The sequence below is a fragment of the Palaemon carinicauda genome, chromosome 9, assembly GCF_036898095.1.
Source record: "Palaemon carinicauda isolate YSFRI2023 chromosome 9, ASM3689809v2, whole genome shotgun sequence".
Lineage (NCBI taxonomy): Eukaryota > Metazoa > Arthropoda > Malacostraca > Decapoda > Palaemonidae > Palaemon > Palaemon carinicauda.
The window spans coordinates 65,941,511-65,961,287 of NC_090733.1; the positions used below are offsets into that span (position 1 = coordinate 65,941,511).

Here is a 19,777-nt window from a genome sequence, read left to right on the forward strand (position 1 = left end):
GGAGCTATGAGGGTCATCGAAAGATTGACCGATGTTCTGGTCTTGTTGAGTACCCTTCTCATAAGACAGAATATGGGAAAGGCGTAAATGTCGATGTTGTCCCACCATTATTGGAATGCATCTTGCCAGACAGCCTTGGGGTCTGGGACTGGGGAACAATACATCGGGAGCCGGAAGTTCAGGGCCGTTGCGAAGAGGTCCACAGTCGGAGAACCCCACAAGTCAGGACTTTTTTGGCTACTAGATGATCCAAAGACCACTCGGTACTCACTATATGAGATGCTCTGCTCGGGTTGTCGGCGAGCACATTCCTTTTGCCCGGAATGAAGCGTGCCGATAGTGATATCGAGTGGATTTCGGCCCATCTCAGTATCTCTACTGCTAGATGGGATAGCTGCTGTGAAAAAGTACCTCCTTGCTTGTTAGTGTAAACCACTACTGTGATGTTGTCGCTTATCACCACCACTGAGTGGCCAGCCACGAACTGTTGACGGGCCAGAAAGACGGCCTTCATCTCTAGGAGATTTATGTGGAAGTACTCTTCTGACTCTGACCAGAGGCCTCAGGTCGTGTGGTGCAGCACGTGGGCCCCCACCATTTTTTTTTTTTTTTTGAAGCGTCTGAGAACAGCATCAAATCCGGGGGGGAGGACGAGAAGATCCACTCCCTTTCATAGGTTCTCGTCTGCCACACACCACTAGATGTCTGTTAGTTCCGCTGATCCCATGGAGATCCGGATGTCCAGGGAATCGCGAGTCTGATTCCACCGGGACTTGAGTTGCCACTGGTGGGATATCATCCTGAGGTGACCAATGGGAACTAGACAGGCCAGCGATGAAAGGTGACCAAGGAGACGTAAGCACATTTGGGCTGGAAGTTCTTCTCGTCTGAGAAAAGGTCTTGCGACCTTTCTCACCCTTGTTATCATGTCGTCTGATGGGAAGGCTTTGTGGAGATTGGTGTCTATAATCATGCCTAGGTATACCAGTCTCTGTGTAGGAAGCAGAGAAGACTTCTCGAGATTTACCATGATCCCCAGACCTTGGCAAAGTCTCAGAAGTAGTGTTGAAGAAGGGTTAACACCGAGTCTGCTAGGATTAGCCAGTCATCCAGATAACGGAGGAGACGGATGCCAATCCTGTGTGCCCAAGATGACACTAGGGCAAACACTCTGGTGAAAACTTGAGGTGCTGTGGAAAGACCGAAGCACAGCACCTTGAACTGGTATTTTCTGTTGTCTGGGCTGAATCTTGAGTACTTCCTTGAAGACAGATGGACTAGGATCTGGAAGTACGCGTCCTTTAGGTCCAGTGTACACATGAAGTCCTGAGGTCTTACTGCTAGTCTGACTGTCTTTGCCGTCTCCATACTGATTGATTGATTAAGTTTTCAGGCATCCTGACATCTAAGGTCATTGATGCCGATATCATTTATTCTATATGAAAATTAAAAAAAATATTCAATTAAAACCATGAAAGTTGAAGGTCACTATAGAAGTTAAATAGTTTTCAGAAGACCTGCTTCTGAAATAAATCTAAAAATGCTGCTTGCATAGTAGGACACATCATGTCCAAGAATCTTGGCAAGGATAAACCTGCCACCCTCACCTTGAGCCACAAATAGATATCTATTTCTTAAGTTATTATAATTGGGGCATTCAGTCAACACATACCTCACTGTTAAAGGTACTAAACAGTCGTCGCAATACGGTTGGTGTTGGCCCTTCAAAAGAAACTCATGTGTCAACTGAGTGTGACCAATACGGAGACGACAAAGAGTCGTCTCCCATTTTTGAGGCATCATGTCATACCTCCAAGGAGATATGACATTAGTTACTTCTCTCATTTTATTGCCATCTAGATTATTCCAGTGCTGTTGCCATTTATTACAAAACAATTTCTTGATGTTAGGTAAGAAATCATCACAAGGAATGGGATACCTTCTTGGTAGCAACTCGGAAACAGCATTCTTCGCCAGTAAATCTGCCTTCTCATTCCCAGACACATCTACATGTGCTGGAACCCAACAAAATTGAACCATTATACCTCTCCATCCAATAATAAAATGCCATTCTAAAATCTTTAAAAGTAGTATTACTAGAATTAAAAACTTCTAAAGCTTGAAGGACACTCCTTGTATCACTAAAAATTGTAAAATTACCCTCCTTCTCCAATTCTATTTTCTCAATAGCGGTTAATATGCCATACAGTTCGGCAGTAAATATGGAAGCTGTTAAGAGGAAGTACACCTCTACAATCAAAACCATTACTATGTACTCCAAATAAACGCCAGCATCGGATTTGGAGCCATCAGTATATATAAAAGTCGATCCTCTATGTTCTTCAACATGTTCCATAAAAAGAGACCTGGCTTCTAAGTCAGTCATATTCTTCTTAACTCCAATAAAGTATTTACAAAAAGATATCTCTGATTATTTCCATGGAGGCGTTGATGACACCTTGAATGAAAGTACTTTACTTCTAATTATATCCAAACTGTTTAATAATTGTTTTACCCGAAAGCCATAAGGTTGAGGAGATTTTGGGTGCAACTCAAAGGCTTGCAGTCTGAAAGGCTAAAGAATTAGGGAGTCTTTGCAATCTAAACCAATACCGAATAATAGAAGACATTTGGTAAAGGTCTAGAGATAACTCTCCAGCATCAACAAGGAGACTTGGGATAGGTGAGGTTCTAAATGCTTCTGTGGACAATCTAATACCAGCATGATGTACTGAATCTAATATCGTTAATCGGCTTGGGGTGGCTGAGGAGTATATTTCACATCCATAACTAATTTTCGAAAAAATCAAGGCCCTGTAAAATTTTAAAATAGTATTGCGGTCTGACCCTCACGATGTATGGAACAATACTTTAAAAAGATTCAGAGCTTCAAGGCATTTAGCTTTTAACACTTTTAGGTGAGAAACCCATGTAAGTCTACAAACAAATATTAAACCTATAAATTTTGTTTCCCCTACACATGATATCCGTTGACCTTCAATGCATATATCTGGGTCTGGATGTGTTCCCCGGATATGACAGAAATGTACAATAATAATTTTACTTGTCGAGAACTTAAATCCATTCATATCGGCCCACTGGATAATTTTGTCAATTGAGAGTTATAGTTTTCTCTCAACCATTGCCATTCTAGCTCCAGCAAATGATATGGAGAGATCATCTACAAATAATGTTGAGAGAACATCCTGGGAGTGGCTCAGGATATCCCATTAATTGCTAGTGCAAACAGGGTCACATTCAGCACCCTACCCTGAGGAACTCCTCCTTCCGGACATTTACTCTCTGATAGAGTTTCCCCCACTCTCACTTGAAAAACTCTATGTGAAAGAAATGCCTGAATAAATAGTGGCAGCTCTCCTCGCAATCCCAATTCATGAATTGTTTTGAGTATACCATATCTCCATGAGGTATCATATGCCTTTTCAAGGTCAAAAAAGACTGTCATATGGTGCTGTTTGGAAGCAAAGGCTTCAGAGATAGAGGATTCACGTCGTATCAACACATCAGTTGAGTGCATTTTTCTGAATCCACATTGAATGGGTGATAAAATGCCCTTCTTTTCAAGGTACTACACCAACCTTGCATTGACCATCTTCTCCATGATTTTACATAAACAAGATGCCAATGCAATAGGTCGGTAGTTTGCTGCTAAAAAGTTGTCCTTACCAAGTTTTAAAAAGGCTAAAATAATGGCTAGTTCCCAAAAACTTGGATAACTATGATCATGCCATATTCTATTAATAATGCTCAAAACAAATAACTGTATTAAAATGGCAAATTCGGAGATAATTTCTATTTTTCCTAACTATATAAACGTTAGCTATTTAATATGGGTATTACTTTCGGCGTAGCTGAAATGATGAGCCATTAGAATTTTAACAAGGGTTTACTACCCCCATCGCCAGTTAGCGAAGAGTAGGGAGGGGTAGCTTGCTACCCCCCCCCCCCCTCACACACCTGTGTGCTGAGCTCACTTTGCTTAAAGGTAGGACTTCACGGGGGATAGGGCCGGCGGGCAAGTTTGATTAAATAGGTAATGTTTGTATAGTTAGGAAAAATACAAATTATCTCCGAATTTGTCATTTGTTCCGTAACTGAAATACAAACCACGCTATTTAATATGGGTGACTCAACCCTTAGGAAGGGTGGAAAAGTCCCAGCCATACTGGCTTTTGGCTTTGCCCGGGGACTCATTATCTGAGTGTGTCAGCACTCAACAATAAAGAGTCCCTGCACCTCGCTCGCACCTTGCTATGCAAGGGCTGCGGCCTACATAAGCTGTGTGTGAAGGATTATGTGTGACTCGTCCTAGGAAGTTGACCTGAAGTTCTTTAGATGGAAAACTTTAGGCTAGGACTTTCCCAATACCACCTCGTCAGGGTATGGGGACGTGACAGTATTAACTTAATACTAGGAACACAAGGAAACATGGTTTACCCGCAGTGGTTTGAGGTCAGCTGTGCAGAGAACCCAGGATGCTGCTTTCCCCAAGGGAGGGGAGGATGAAGAAAAGAATATGGGCCAGACATACCTTTTCTTTCATGCAGACTAAAACCGGGTAACAATGCCCTCAACCCTCTGCTACTTGTCCATTAAGGAGCCTGAGGGTTAAACCAGCTGTTGTGCAGCCACCACAGAGCCGATAGAGAACGTATCAAGCCTCCTGTGGGTCACGTCTTGCAGGTAGTGGGCTGTGAAGGTCGTCTGACGCTTCCACACCCCTGCTTGTAGAACCTGAGAAGTTCTTCTTGAAGGCCGGGGCGTAGCTACGCCCCTGACATCATGCGCTCTAAGGCGACATGACGGAGGAGGGTCAGGATTCAGGGACAGATGGATCGCCCAACAAATCCATGCCGAGATGGTATTCTTGGTGACCGTCCTCTTTGTTCTCGCAGTGCTCACAAACAAAGCTTGCACCTGAGGACGGACTGCAGCCGTTCTTTTGAGATATTGCCTCAGACTCCTTACTGGACACAGTAGGGGATGGTCTGGGTCATCTGTTACAGAACGAAGACTCGAAATCCGGAAAGAGTCGAATCGAGGATCCGGCACTCCCAGATTCTGTGACTTAGCCACAAACTTAGAGACGAATCTGAACGTTACCTCCCCTCATCCCCTTGTATGGGCGATGTCATATGAGAGACCATGAAGTTCACTGACTCGCTTGGCCGAGGCCAAAGCTAGTAGGAACACCGCCTTCCAAGTTAGGTGGCGATCTGAAGCCTGGCGAAATGGTTCGTAAGGAGGTCTCCTAAGAGGCCTTAGAACTCGAACCATGTTCCATGGAGGAGCTCTCACTTCCGACTGAGGGCAGGTAAGATCATATCTTCGTCCGAGTAGGGAAAGTTCCAGCGAGGGAGAAATGTCCACTTCTTTGAGCCTGAAGGCTAGACTTAAGGCTGAGCGATAGCCTTTCATTGCCGAGACTGAAAGGCGCATTCTTCCCGCAAATATATGAAGAACTCCGCTATTGCTGGAATAATGGTATCGAGTGGAGAGATACCCCTTCATGACTCCAACCACAGAAACTCGCCACTTTGCCTGGTAGACCCCTGCGGATGACCTACGCAGGTGTCCAGACATCCCGTTCGCAACTTGTTGCGACAATCCTCTCTTAGCGAAGAGATGCTGGATAGTCTCCAGGCGTGAAGTCGCAGCGAAGCTACGGCTTTGTGAAAGATGTTGGCATGTGGTTGTTTGAGTAGCTTGTGTCGCAGAGGGAGTTCTCCTGGAAGTTCCGTTAGGAATTGCGGAAGGTCCGGAAACCATTCCGCGTGATGAGCTACAAAAGGGTCATCGAGAGATTGACCGATATTCTGGTCTTGTTGAGCACCCTCCTCATCAGACAGAACGGGGGAAAAGCATACACGTCGGTGCTGTCCCACCGTTGCTGGAAGGCATCTTGCCAGAGTGCCTTGGGATCTGGGACTTGGGGGCAATACAGCGGGAGCTTGAAGTTCAGCGCTGTAGTGAACCGATCCACAGTCGGGTAACCCCACAAAGTCAGGACTTTGTTGGCTACTGGATGATCCAAGAACCACTCGGTACTCATTATCTGAGAAGCTCTGCTTCGACTGTCGGCGAGCAAATTTCCTTTGTCTGGAACGAAACGTGCCGATAAAGGAATCGAGTGGACTTCGGTCTATCTCAATATCTCTACTGAGAGATGGGATAGGTGCTTTGAAAAGGTACCTCCTTGCTTGTTGATGTAAGCCACTACTGTGGTGTAGTAGCTCATCACACCACAGAGTGATCCGCCAGGTCCTTGTTGGAACTGTTGAAGGGCCTTCATCTCTAGCAGATTTATATAGAGGCACTTTTCCGATCCTGACCACTGGCCTGAGGTCCTGCGGTACAGAACGTGCCCCCCCCCCCCCCTTTGAGGTGTCCGAAAACAGCATCCAAACCGGGGGAAGGAATGAGAAGATCCATTTTTCTTCGTAGGTTCTCGCCTGTCACCCACCACTGGAGGTTCGTCCGTTCCGCAGGATCCATAGGGATCATGATGTCCGGGGAATCGCAGCCTTGATTCCACTAGGACCTGAGTCGCCCCTGGAGAGACCTCATCCTGAGGTGACCGTTGAGAACTAGACGAGCCAAGGGTGAAAGGTGACCGAGGAGACGTAACCACGATTGGGTTGGAAGCTCTTCTCGTCTAAGGAAAGGGCTTGCGACTCTTCTCAGCCTTGCTATCCTGTCGTCTGATGGAAAGCCCTTATGGAGATTGGTGTCTATACTCATGCCTAGGTGAACCAGTCATTGATTGGGCAGCAGAGCGGACTTCTCGAGACTTACCATGATCCTTAGATCCTGGCAACGTCGTAGAAGTTTGTCTCGGTGTCAAAGAGGGAATGAATCCGAGTCTGCTAGGATCAGGCAGTCATCCAGATAATGGAGGAGACGGAAGCCGATCCTGAGTGCCCATGATGAAATTAGGGTGAACACTGGTGAAACCCTGTGGTGCTGTGGAGAGACCGAAACACGGCACCTTGAGCTGGTACTCGTTGTCTATGCTGAATCCTAAGTAGTTCCTTGAAGACGGATGGACTGGGATCTGGAAGTACATGGCCTTCAGGTCCAGTATACACAAGAAGTCTTGCGGTTTACTGCAAGACTGACTGTGTCTGCGGTCTCTATGCTGACCGAAGTTTGCTTTAATCTGGACCTCTGCCCACAGAGTTTGTCCCCTTGATGATCCCATGGCAAGGGTGATAAATGACACCGGATTCGTCCTCAGGGGAGGTAGAGATGTTGTGAACAGGACGCGATATCCCTGACTGATTACGGAAATCGTCCAGGAAACGGCCCTGAGTTGCTGCAACCGGTCTGCGCAACCTTGTAGGTATCCTGCCACTGGCGGATATGCAGGGGAACTGCCAATCCTAGTGTTTGCGGCCTCGGTTGCTCCTTCTAGGTTTCTTCCCTCCCCTGGGGGACTTCTTGCCTTTCTTGTCCTTGACCGGAAAGGGCTTAGACCCCACTGTCTTAGCTGCCGTTGTTTTGGTGGGACGTGGCTGCTGAGGTGCTGGAGGTTTATAGGGCTTGAATGTCAAAGCTCTATATAGGAGGGAGTCTCCGTGACTTCCTACAGCTCTCAGCCAGGTTCGTTTCCATAACAAAAGAATGTCTGAGCCTGAAGATTTTGGTGCTAGAGGACTCCCGGTATTGTCTTGGAGTCCTTTGACTCCCTCCCAGGAGGGATGCAGGACTCCAACAACAACGGAGGCAGGCTCTTCTCCACCCTTATTCGAGAAAACTTTATCGCGCGAGGTGGGGTTTCCCTCAATGGTGTGATTGGGGAACGTCTCACCTCCCGTGACTCTCCTGACGGCGGGAAAACTTCGTCCGAAGGTGAGGGAGAAAAGTCTGAGGTGGGAGAGTGCCTGCCTCGAAGACTTACGAAGAGACAGCTACATCCTCGGAGAAATTGCCTCGTCCGAAACTCCTCTTTTCCTCTTCGGGGGAGTGGTTGCAGCCAAGGATTTGTGGCTCCACTCAGAGAGAACAGCTTGAAAGCCTGTGCTACCACTCTGATTAGAGTCCCAAACCAGGCTGCCGGCCGACGGTTGCGCTGTCAGACACTCCCTATGGAGGGGAAGTTGCCTGTAAAAAAGAAAAGGACGGCATGTCCCTGGGCCTTTCTGGAACCTTCCCCTTTACCGGCAAACACGCTGTTCTGTGCTTGGGTGGGGAGGGGGGGGGAATATGTGGCGATGGCGCCCTTACCGTGCGTTGTCCGGCAGCCTCGCGCGGGGGAGGGTGTTGGTGATTGCGCTAGGGAGCGCGCTGGCGTTCGCGCGATGGGGAATACCTGGGGGTCGCGCACGACTGTTGAAACGCTCGTGCGCTCGCGGGCGAGACTTCATAGGGTGCGCAGGAATCAGATTGAAGTGCAGGATCAGAATGAAGAGCCCGAGAATGTTGGCACACGCGGCTATCGGCGCGCGTGCGTACGAGTTTGTTGGCGTGCTGATGCGCAGGTGAACGTTGGCGCGCAGGAGAAACCTGGTGTTTAAGGGAAGTATGTGCAGTATTGCCCATACTGCCCTTTTTTCCCCGAAGGGATCGATGCCTGTTAACAGAGATGCGTTGTAGCCCCCAGCGGGTCAGCAGTCAGGAACGGAGATGGCAGGTCAGCAGGTGTAGGAGATGGCGAACAATTCTGCGGAGAGGTCCGGAACAGCAAGCTGGTCTAATCAGGAACAATCCTCCGAAGAGGAGTCTCTATGAGTGGCCTCTCTCGTGAACGAGAGAGGTGAACACTTCGTAGAAGAGACTCGAAGACACTGGTGATGGCGCCCCTTAGGGCCGTTGGATCAGCAAGCTGAGCTATAAGGAGCAATCCTCCGAAGAGGAGTCTCTATTTGTGGCCTCTCTCGCGAACGAGAGGTCACATGACTGATCCTGCAGCTGCTCAGCTCCTTGAGCATAGCTGCAGGTGCGACCGCTCAGCCCCAAGAGCATAGCTGCTTGAAGTTTTCATGCGCCCGGCCTTGCAACCGCTCAGCTCCTTGAGCATGGTTACAAGTGCGGTCGCTCAGCACCAAGAACATAACCGCCTGAGGACTAAGAAAACCCAGTCCAAGTTAATAGGAATTACTAAGGTATGAGAAGTTCCCCTCTGCAGGGAGAAGATCTCACACCTAGGGAGGGAACCTCCCTCAGAAGGGAAGTTACCCCACCCCTGGAGGCGAACCTCCTTAGCGTTCTAAGATGAACTGAAGAGCTGGCAGTTGTCACGGGAGAACTTCTAAGAGAAGAGCTAACGCCCATGACGATGTCCTTTGAGGGATAGCAGCAACAGCGTACTCCCCAGGCACAAACAGGATAGCTCTGCTTCGTTGGCACACTTTAGTCAAACGAAGAAAAACTGCATAGTTAACTGGGAAAATAAAATTAAAAATTATTTTGACAGAAATTCCCCAGGGAGGAACTCCGAAGAGTAACCTGAGGGAATAGCATAAAATAAGAATAAAGAATTAAGTATGCGCCCTCCTCCCCCCCTGACATTCACGGGAGAAGGGGGAGGCCGGAGTAACAGAAATAAAAACAGAATTATAACAGAATTATAATTATCTAAATCCTCTAAGAATGCTCACTAATAGTAAGAACCACTGGCCCCCGAAGGGAAGTGTTCCCCACAGAGAAGCTGAAAAGTTAAAAAAACAATTATATTTCATTAAAAATAATTGAGACAAATAAACGGAATAGCAACCCAACCCGTAACGGGAAGGAGCTTTCGTAATAGTACGTAGTAATAGTAAGGGGTAAACGACCTCGAGTAAAGAGAGAGACCGTAGTCAATCCAAACTCCCACATTCCCTTCGCTGAGAATCCAAGTTCCCCGTAGGAAAAGAGGAACAGCGAAGATAATAGAAGAATGAAGAGAGTCCAGCGATGACGATTTCCTACGGCGGCAGAATTAACGGAAAAGCCGAAGGAAAGACTGATGGACCAAGAGGGAGTGGCCATACCCCATGACGTGAAACCGTGGTGGCCTTGCACTACGCAAGCGTCGTTGTCGTACATCACACACACAGCACAAACACTGAAAAGAAAACTTACTACATTTCTATACACAAATATATACATAAACATGAAGAACGTTTATATAGATATTACAAGTATAAGAAAAAGTAAGTAAAACAAAAACAAAAGCATTAATGGCTGTCAAAGAGGCGAGGGTGAAAGCGGACACGTCCGGCTACCACCCGAGCCGATAGTAAAGTGAGCTCAGCACACAGGTGCGTGAGGGGGGGGGTTTAGCAAGCTACCCCTCCCTACCCCCCACTAACTAGCGATGGGGGTAGTAAACCCTCGTTAAAATTCTAATGGCTCGTCATTTCAGCTACGCCGAAAGTAATACCCATATTAAATAGCGTGGCTTGTATTTCAGTTACGGAACAAATGTACATGTTTAATCAATGCATATGGAATTCCATCAGGTCCAGGGGCTGTATCGTTACAAGTGGCAAGTGCCGAATCATGTTCTCTTTCAGTAAAAGGAGAATTATATGACTCTTCCCTTCCTGTGGCAAAATCAAAAATTTTCTTTTCTTCAATGCTCCTATATTGGTGACCAGGACCTGCTACACACTTGCAAGATGCATTTGAGAGATGATCAGCCAGGGCATTGCTAACATTATTTGCTCTAATCACATAATGACCGTTCACTTTCAGCACTGGTGGTGCGTTTGGGGTAAATTTGCCGGCAATCTTCTTTACTTTCCTCCATACAGAAGATGGTGGTGTTCTACTGTTAATGGAGGAAACAAATGACACCCAAGACTGGCCTCTAGCTTCTTTCATGGCACGACGGAACTGTGCTCTACACTTTTTTTACGTTATCAAATTTTCATCAGTATGGCATCTACGCAATCTAGTCAGAGATTTTCGGGTGCTTATGTGCAAGACTGTTAATTCTGAAGACCACCACGGGACTGGTCGTCATTTGAATAATCCCATGGTTTTGGGAATTGAATTGATTCCTGCTGTATGGAGAGTTCCATTCAGTAGGTCTATGGCATCATCAATACTTTCAAACTGTTCTGTACTCCCTTCAATTTCACTTAGCTCACAAAATTTAACCCAGTTAGCCTTGTCAAGATTCAATTGTGGCAATCTTTGTAAACGAGAACCATTGTTGGTGTTTATAATGATTGGTGCATGATCACTAGTATGCCAATCATCTAATGTTCTCCAATCAAAATCAAGAAGGCAGTTGGAGCTTGCAATTGAAAGGTCAATGCATGACAAGGTACCTGTCTGAACATGGGAGTGTGTGGGCTCTCCTGTATTAAGGAGTCCTACATCCTCATTCTCCACAATTGATGAGATAATATTGCCCCTTGTGTTTGACAAAACATCAACCCATAAAGGATGTCTCCCTTTCATATCTCCCAGTAAGAGAAAGGGTTGAGGGAGTTGTTGAATGACCTCTACTAAATCATCATATAAAATATTATCATTTGGAGGTAAGTACAGAGAGCATATTGTATATTTTCTCCCTACTGTATATCGATTTGTACAACCACTGCCTGCAGGGGTATATGAATAGACATAGGTATTTGGGGAACATCTCGACGAACGTACATGAGACTTCCGCCATGGCTCCCTGCTTGTTGATTATATGATGTTCTATAGCTAACATACTCTCGGGGACTAGGAATGTTAGCATCAAGCTTACTTTCCTGTAGACATACAATTATGGGGGAATGTTCATGAATTAAGATCTCAAGTTCTTCATATTTGGCCCTTAAACCCTGACAATTCCATTGCAAAATGGAGGAGAAAACTATGGATTATTTCTGGAAGACATTAGGTTTCTTCAGAGATGGTCTTGAAATGTTGGGTTTTACATTTGTACTTTTCTTTGTGTCCTTCTGATCTATTTTTTGAGGCGGATGGTGGACCTCAGCTTGAATTTCTGATTTACTCAGTTTATCTTCTGGTTCTTGCTGTTCCAGGTGTTGAGGTGCCAGTGATGGGAGATGAGAATGAGAGAGAGATTACAATAGAGGAAGTGAGGAGAGCACAAGATGAAACGGGTAGGAAAAGCATCTGGTATGGATGGTGTGAAAGCTGAGATGTTGAAGGAAGGGGGTGTGACTGTACTTGAATGGTTGGTGAGATTGTTTAATACAGTGATACCTCGGTACTCGACCATAATCCGTTCGAGATCCGTGTTCGACCTCCGATTTGTTCGAGTACCGAATTTTTTTTCCCCATAAGAAATAATGGTATATATTCTATTCCGTTCCCAAGCACTCGAACAGGCCCAAAATATTAATAAAACGTGTACCTAAACAACAATAATTATCTAAATGTGTATGAAATTGGTCAGAAAATCCTATAAAACAATTTTAAACCATTTACTGTACTAAAATAAAACAATTTTAAACCATTTTCTGTACTGTAGTGAACATACCTTTGAGCAGCGGTTCGATGGCATACAGGGATGGATGTGGAGAGGATGGAAGGGGGAGGTTACTGCTTGGAAGGAGAGTCCCCTTCCATGATGTGGCGGGGTAGTTCTCCTTCAGGAGTTGTTTCTCTCTCCAATGAAAGGGTGGGCAGATCTATTTCAGGGGTTTCTTCTCTTCTTTGTCTCTTCTTTGGAGGAGAAACAGGCTTTGATGTAGCAGCTTTCTTTTCTTTTGTGAAAAACTGGTCTATTGTTAATTGTTTCTTCCTCCTCTGCAGTATTCTTCGAAAATGATACATGACACTATCATTAAACATATGCACTGCCCGGTTTGCTACTGCAATTTCTGGGTGGTATTTTTCAGCAAAAGCCTGCACATCTGCCCACTTGGAACAAATTTCATTGATGAGAGAACTTGGAACATCCTCCCTTACCTCATCCTCTTCTGAAGATTCCTGCTCCACAATCAGATCCTGCTGCTGTTGTTGTTGCAGGTGCAACAATTCCTCCACAGTCAACTCGGTAGAATGGCTTTCTACAAGCTCATCAATATCATCCTTGTCGACCTAAAGCCCCAAACTCCTGCCCATGACAACAATTTCCTCAACGACATCAGTGTCATCAGAAATTACAGGGGTAGCAGTGCTTGGACCCGCCTCTGGTTGGAAACCTTCAAACTCCCTCTCTGTGACACATGATGGCCACAGCTTACGCCAGGCAGAGTTCAATGTCCTATAGGTCACACCTCGCCAAGCTTGGTCAATCATGTTAACAGAGTTGAGGATGCTGAAGTGTTCCTTCCAGAATTCCTTTAGGGTCAACTTCGTGTCACTGGTCACTTCAAAACACTTTCTGAAAAGGGCCTTGGTATAGAGTTTTTTGAAGTTTGAAATGACCTGTTGGTCCATGGGCTGGAGTATGGGAGTAGTATTGGGGGGCAAGAATTTGATTTTGATAAAGCTGTATTCTTCTTTCAAGTCATCCTCGAGACCTGGAGGATGTGCAGGAGCATTGTCCATAACCAGAAGACATTTCATTGGCAAGCTCTTTTCAATGAGGTAAGCCTTAACCTGGGGGGCAAACACTTCGTTTATCCACTCAGTAAAGAATTGTCTTGTGACCCAAGATTTAGTGTTCGAGCGCCACATAACTGGTAGTGCACTTTTACAAATATTATTTCGTTTGAACACCCGGGGGTTGTCCGAGTGGTACACTAACAAGGGTTTGATCTTGCAATCGCCACTTGCATTTGCACACAGCAACAATGTTAGCCTATCTTTCATTGGCTTGTGACCTGGCATCTTCGTCTCGTCCTTGGTAATGTACGTATTGGCTGGCATTTTCTTCCAAAATAACCCAGTCTCATCACAATTAAAGACTTGTTGTGCGATCAAATTTTGTTCATTTATGTACCGATCGAATTCCCCCACGTATTTATCGGCTGCAATTTGATCCGAACTAGCTGCCTCCCCATGCCTAGTAACACGATGAATACCTGTTCTATTACGAAACTTTTCAAACCAACCCCTGCTCGCTTTAAATGTAAATGAATCACTTTCACTGGTACTCGGACTTTTCTTCACTAATTCTTCATAGATATGCAACGCTTTTTCACAAATGAACGCTTCACTAACACTTTCCCCGGCCAACTGTTTTTCTTTAATAAATATTAAAAGCAACTTTTCCATCTCCTCAATCACTTGTGGCCTTTGCTTAGTTACCGCCGTAACTCCCGTTGCAACATTCGCCTTCTTAATCATTTCTTTATGCTTTAAAAACGTAGAAATGGTCGACTTCGCCATTCCGTATTCTACCGCTAAATCGGACACTCGTACACCATTCTCATATTTCGCTATAATTTCCTTCTTCAACTCGATCGTTGTTCGCACTGTTTTCCTCTTCTCCTTCCCCTTAACACTCATTACTTTCTTGGGACTCATTATGAAAGCTAAAAAAGCAATTAAAAGCACTGAAAATCACTAAATCACAACGAATGCTGATCGCGCGTTGTCTGAGTGACGCTCTCGAGAGAACTGATGCTTCCCGAACAAGCGAGAGTGGCCGAGATGGCGCGATCATCACAAAGCCCATGCGGTCGTCACGTGTTCGGCTGGTCGAGTACCGAATTTTTGGTCGAGCACCGCAGCAAAAATTTCTCGAAAATTTTGGTCGAACTCCGAATTGTTCGAGTATAGAGTCGTTCGACTACCGAGGTATCACTGTATGTGTTTTGTGTTGTCAATGGTACCAGTAGATTGGGTTTGTGCGTGTATTGTACCACTATATAAGGGTAAGGGAGATGTGCATGAGTGTTGTAATTCAAGAGGTATTAGTTTGTTGAGTGTAGTTGGAAAAGTGTATGGTAGAGTAATGATTAATAGGATTAAGGATAAAACAGAGAATGCAATCTGGGAAGTACAGGGTGGTTTTAGAAGAGGTAGGGGTTGTATGAATCAGATTTTTACAGTTAGGCAGATATGCGAGAAATATTTAGCAAAAGGTAAGGAGGTGTATGTTGTGTTTATGGATCTGGAGAAAGCATATGATAGAGTTGATAGGGAAGCAATGTGGAATGTGATGAGGTTATATGGAGTTGGTGGAGGGTTGTTGCAAGCAGTGAAAAGTTTCTACAAAGGTAGTAAAGCATGTGTTAGAATAGGAAATGAAGTGAGCGATTGGTTTCCTGTGAGTGGGGCTGAGACAGGGATGTGTGATGTCGCTGTGGTTGTTTAACTTGTATGTTGATGGAGTGGTGAGAGAGGTGAATGCTCGAGTGCTTGTACGAGGATTAAAACTGGTAGACGAGAATGATCACGAATGGGAGGTAAATCAGTTGTTGTTTGCGGATGATACTGTACTGGTAGCAGACACAGAAGAGAAGCTTGACCGACTAGTGACAGAATTTGGAAGGGTGTGTGAGAGAAGGAAGTTGAGAGTTAATGTGGGAAAGAGTAAGGTTATGAGATGTACGAGAAGGGAAGGTGGTGCAAGGTTGAATGTCATGTTGAATGGAGAGTTACTTGAGGAGGTGGATCAGTTTAAGTACTTGGGGTCTGTTGTTGCAGCAAATGGTGGAGTGGAAGCAGATGTACGTCAGAGAGTCAATGAAGGATGCAAAGTGTTGGGGGCAGTTAAGGGAGTAGTAAAAAATAGAGGGTTGGGCATAAATGTAAAGAGAGTTCTATATGAGAAAGTGATTGTACCAACTGTGATGTATGGATCGGAGTTGTGGGGAATGAAAGTGATGGAGAGACAGAAATTGAATGTGTTTGAGATGAAGTGTCTAAGGAGTATGGCTGGTGTATCTCGAGTAGATAGGGTTAGGAACGAAGTGGTGAGGGTGAGAACGGGTGTAAGAAATGAGTTAACGGCTAGAGTGGATATGAATGTGTTGAGGTGGTTTGGCCATGTTGAGAGAATGGAAAATGGCTGTCTGCTAAAGAAGGTGATGAATGCAAGAGTTGATGGGAGAAGTACAAGAGGAAGGCCAAGGTTTGGGTGGATGGATGGTGTGAAGAAAGCTCTGGGTGATAGGAGGATAGATGTGAGAGAGGCAAGAGAGCGTGCTAGAAATAGGAATGAATGGCGAGCGATTGTGACGCAGTTCCGGTAGGCCCTGCTGCTTCCTCCGGTGCCTTAGATGACCGCGGAGGTAGCAGCAGTAGGGGATTCAGCATTATGAAGCTTCATCTGTGGTGAATAATGTGGGAGGTTGGGCTGTGGCACCCTAGCAGTACCAGCTGAACTCGGCTGAGTCCCTGGTTAGGCTGGAGGAACGTAGAGAGTAGAGGTCCCCTTTTTGTTTTGTTTCTTTGTTGATGTCGGCTACCCCCCAAAATTGGGGGAAGTGCCTTGGTATATGGATGGATGGATCTTCTGGTTCATTAGAAACATCAACAGACAAATCATCAAATTTATTTGATGTCATAACTTTAATGTTTCTAATGGAGGGGGGTAAGAGAGATGGAGATCTCTCTCTTTTACGATTAATAGGTAGTGGGTTTCTAGTTTTTGCACCTTTCCCACTACAGGTACATCAGACAAGTTGGTTTTAAGTGGAACCTCCATCAAATCAGGGAAGGACATGGCCTGTGAGAGGTTTGTACTAGTTTTTGTAATGGGAGACGAGGGTTGTACAGATATGGGCACTGCCTTAGTGTTAATATGCCGTGGTAAAGCCTCAGGAGGTAATATGCTTACCTCATCATTTGACATTTAATCAGATGGTATATTTCGTTTTCTAGAGCTATAGGCAGTATTAGGTGAGTTTGATTTTAATGTCTTAGCATAGCTATTTGATTTATTTAATAGTCTTTTGGCATGTCCCACACTTATATGTTCCAAACTAGATTTAAGGGCAGCTTCTCCCAACTTATACCACTCGCAACTCGTCTGTGGATTTGATTCAAGTTGCAATTTAAACACCTCGCTCCAAGTGCACATTCTCCATGGTACGATTTGCAGCAAATACCACATATTTTCTCATTTTTGCAAACCTTAGACGGGTGTCCAAATTTAAAACAATTAAAACACTGCTGTGGCTTCTGCTTGAATGGTTGTACTTTAATCATTTCATTTTCAATAGTAATATGGAAAGGTACATCAGCATCCTGGAACGTAAGGATTATCATTGTACCTGGGACTTTGTGAACTTTCCATACATTCAGTGGACACATGGCCAGTATCTCCTCTTCTATAAATTCATACAGATCTCTGTTAAAAATTACTCCCCTTCAGTAGCTAAAATTTAGGTGGGGTTTGACATCTAACTTAATGTCATCATGAGTTGTTTTTATGTTGGACAGTATTACAGACTGTGTACTTGATTTGGCATGGATAAGGAAACTAATTTTTCCAAAACGAGATACATTGCCTAGAGCAACAGTTCCTACTTTTTTTCTGAATTAATTTGCATATTCTAAAATAATTCCCTGTAACCCCCTTTGATTCAGCTATAAGCCACATCAGTGGTTTTGGCTTTCTCTGGGGGGAGGGGCATAACTAAATCTACATCTTTTTCCAACCAATCAGCAGGCCTATACATATCCAAATCTTTTGGTACCTTATCGCAGAGAACAGCCACGACATTAAGTTATTAATTTTAATATTATTCAAGTTACTTATTGCGCTAAATGCTTCGTCATACCTACTGTAAGATATCCATGAATCACATTTTTCAGCTTCAAGTTTCATACTTATTTCTTTTATACATCCATAGCATTCAAATACTTTATATAGATCATCGTAGTTTGTCTCTATTTGAATTTGGGTAACATGAAGGATTTGAAGTTTCCTTGTGTTACCCAAATTACTCGATTTTGGAATATTAGTAGAATGGTCCTTTCCAATTCCGAGGTCATCAACAGAATTTTTCCTATTCAAATTATCAGAGGTCGTCTACAGTGCCGGGGGGGATTCAGCATATCCAGGGGATGGGGAGTCAGTGTTTGAAGGGTCCATAGATAGGGGGACCGTCCGCCATGTCAGCCATTTTTTTTTTCTAAGGATCCAAATTACACCATTTCTATATATGTTTTAGACATATATAATACCTTCATCATATAAAAATTTCAAGTCATTTGATCAAAAACTTTTGGATTTAATAGCAAACATCATGATTCAAAAAAAAAAATTTAGGTACATTTTTCCCCCCTACTATAATACCAATTGTATTGAAAATTATACCATAAAAACTACTCTATCAACCGAACAATTCTGTCGGACAGAATTTTGATTTTCCTTTCTTTTTTTTTTTTAAATGAATTATTATTTTTTTCCTCGTCTAGACGCAAAATAATCGTGAAAAAAAAATGTAAAAAGAAAATCAAAATTTTGCCTGACAGAATTGTGGGATTTTTATTCTTCTTTTCAATGATATCTTTCTCTCTAATATCGAACAAAAAATTAAGTGAGAAAAATGTACCTAAGTGTGAATAAGTATGTTTTTGAGTTATGATCTCCCAAAGATTTGCAACAAATTTTCGCTTCTTCTCTTAAAGAAATCGAGATAATATTATTATGATAACTTTTAAAGTTTATTCCTGCATAAAAGCACCCTAAACGAGGTATTTGAACCCTCAGTTTACTATTCCTATGTTACGAGTTGCCAGGGATCTCTCATTGTTGCCAGTGTTTTAGTTAGCAGGTTTCAGTTTTGTACTCTTATTCATATTTCCCTCTTTCTTGGTTCTTTTTTCTTGTTCTCCACTTACTTTTTGTTCTTTCTATCACCTTATGTAACATTGGCATTGCTATAAAGTTCCAAAGGACGCTGTGAAAGCACAATCTACATACGAACTTCAAGTAAATAAACACATGCATTATAATTTCTATATGTCTTTGGAAATTTTGATGATGTTCTCGTAGCTGGTAGTTTTCATTTACCTACCCTCTACCAATGCCTTTCATTTCTGCCAGAAGTACGAGATTTCAAAACATATGAGAGAGAGAGAGAGAGAGAGAGAGAGAGAGAGAGAGAGAGAGAGAGAGAGAGAGAGAGAGAGAGAGAGAGAGAGAGAGAGAGAGAGAGAGAGAGAATCATGAATTTAATTTTGGAGTGATAGCATTTGGTTGATATAGATGGCAGTTCAAATTGAGAGAGAGAGAGAGAGAGAGAGAGAGAGAGAGAGAGAGAGAGAGAGAGAGAGAGAGAGAGAGAGAGTGAGTCTGTCAAACTCAGTCATGCAGACAACGCAGTAAGGATGACGTCATCATTTAAAGACCGCTATATCTTCATTGTTTGGAAAAATTATTGACTATTTGTTCTTTTTATGACCTTAGGTAACATTGGCCTCGCTATAAAGTTCCCAAGGACGTTGTGAAAACACATTGTACATACAAACTTCAAGTAAACAAACGCATACATTATAACTTCTATACATCTTTGGAAACTGTGGCTTCTGTTCTCGTAGGAGTAGATTTCGTTCAAATACGCTCTACCAATGCCTTCCATTTCTGCCAGATGTACGATATCTCGAAACATAAGTGAAAAATCGCTATAAATATGCAAAAATAACACACAAAGACGAATTTGTCAAACTCAGTCATGCAGACGACACAGTACGGATGACGTCATTATTTAAAGACCGCTATATCTTCGTTATTTGTAAAAATAATTGGCTGAAACTTCTGGGGGAGCATGTATGATATGTTTACGCATACATAGAAGCAATAAAACGATTTTTGATTTCTGAAAGTTATTATGTCAAAACACCATGGAGGACGGTCCCCTTAAGGGTGGGATTTTCTTTATGTTTTTTGTTGATTGTTTTTTTTTGGTTTACCTGCTTGAGAATTTTAAGAAAGTATCATACGTTGGAAAGGAAATTTGCA

The 19,777-nt window shown here is 43.8% G+C and overlaps 1 protein-coding gene across 1 annotated transcript in view; it reads right to left on the reverse strand.

Moving 5' to 3' along the window:
- The window catches only part of Ptp69D (Protein tyrosine phosphatase 69D), a 651,708-nt gene that overhangs the window by 576,163 nt on the left and 55,768 nt on the right, over nt 1-19,777 (reverse strand). The gene's annotated exons all lie outside the window — the stretch shown is intronic.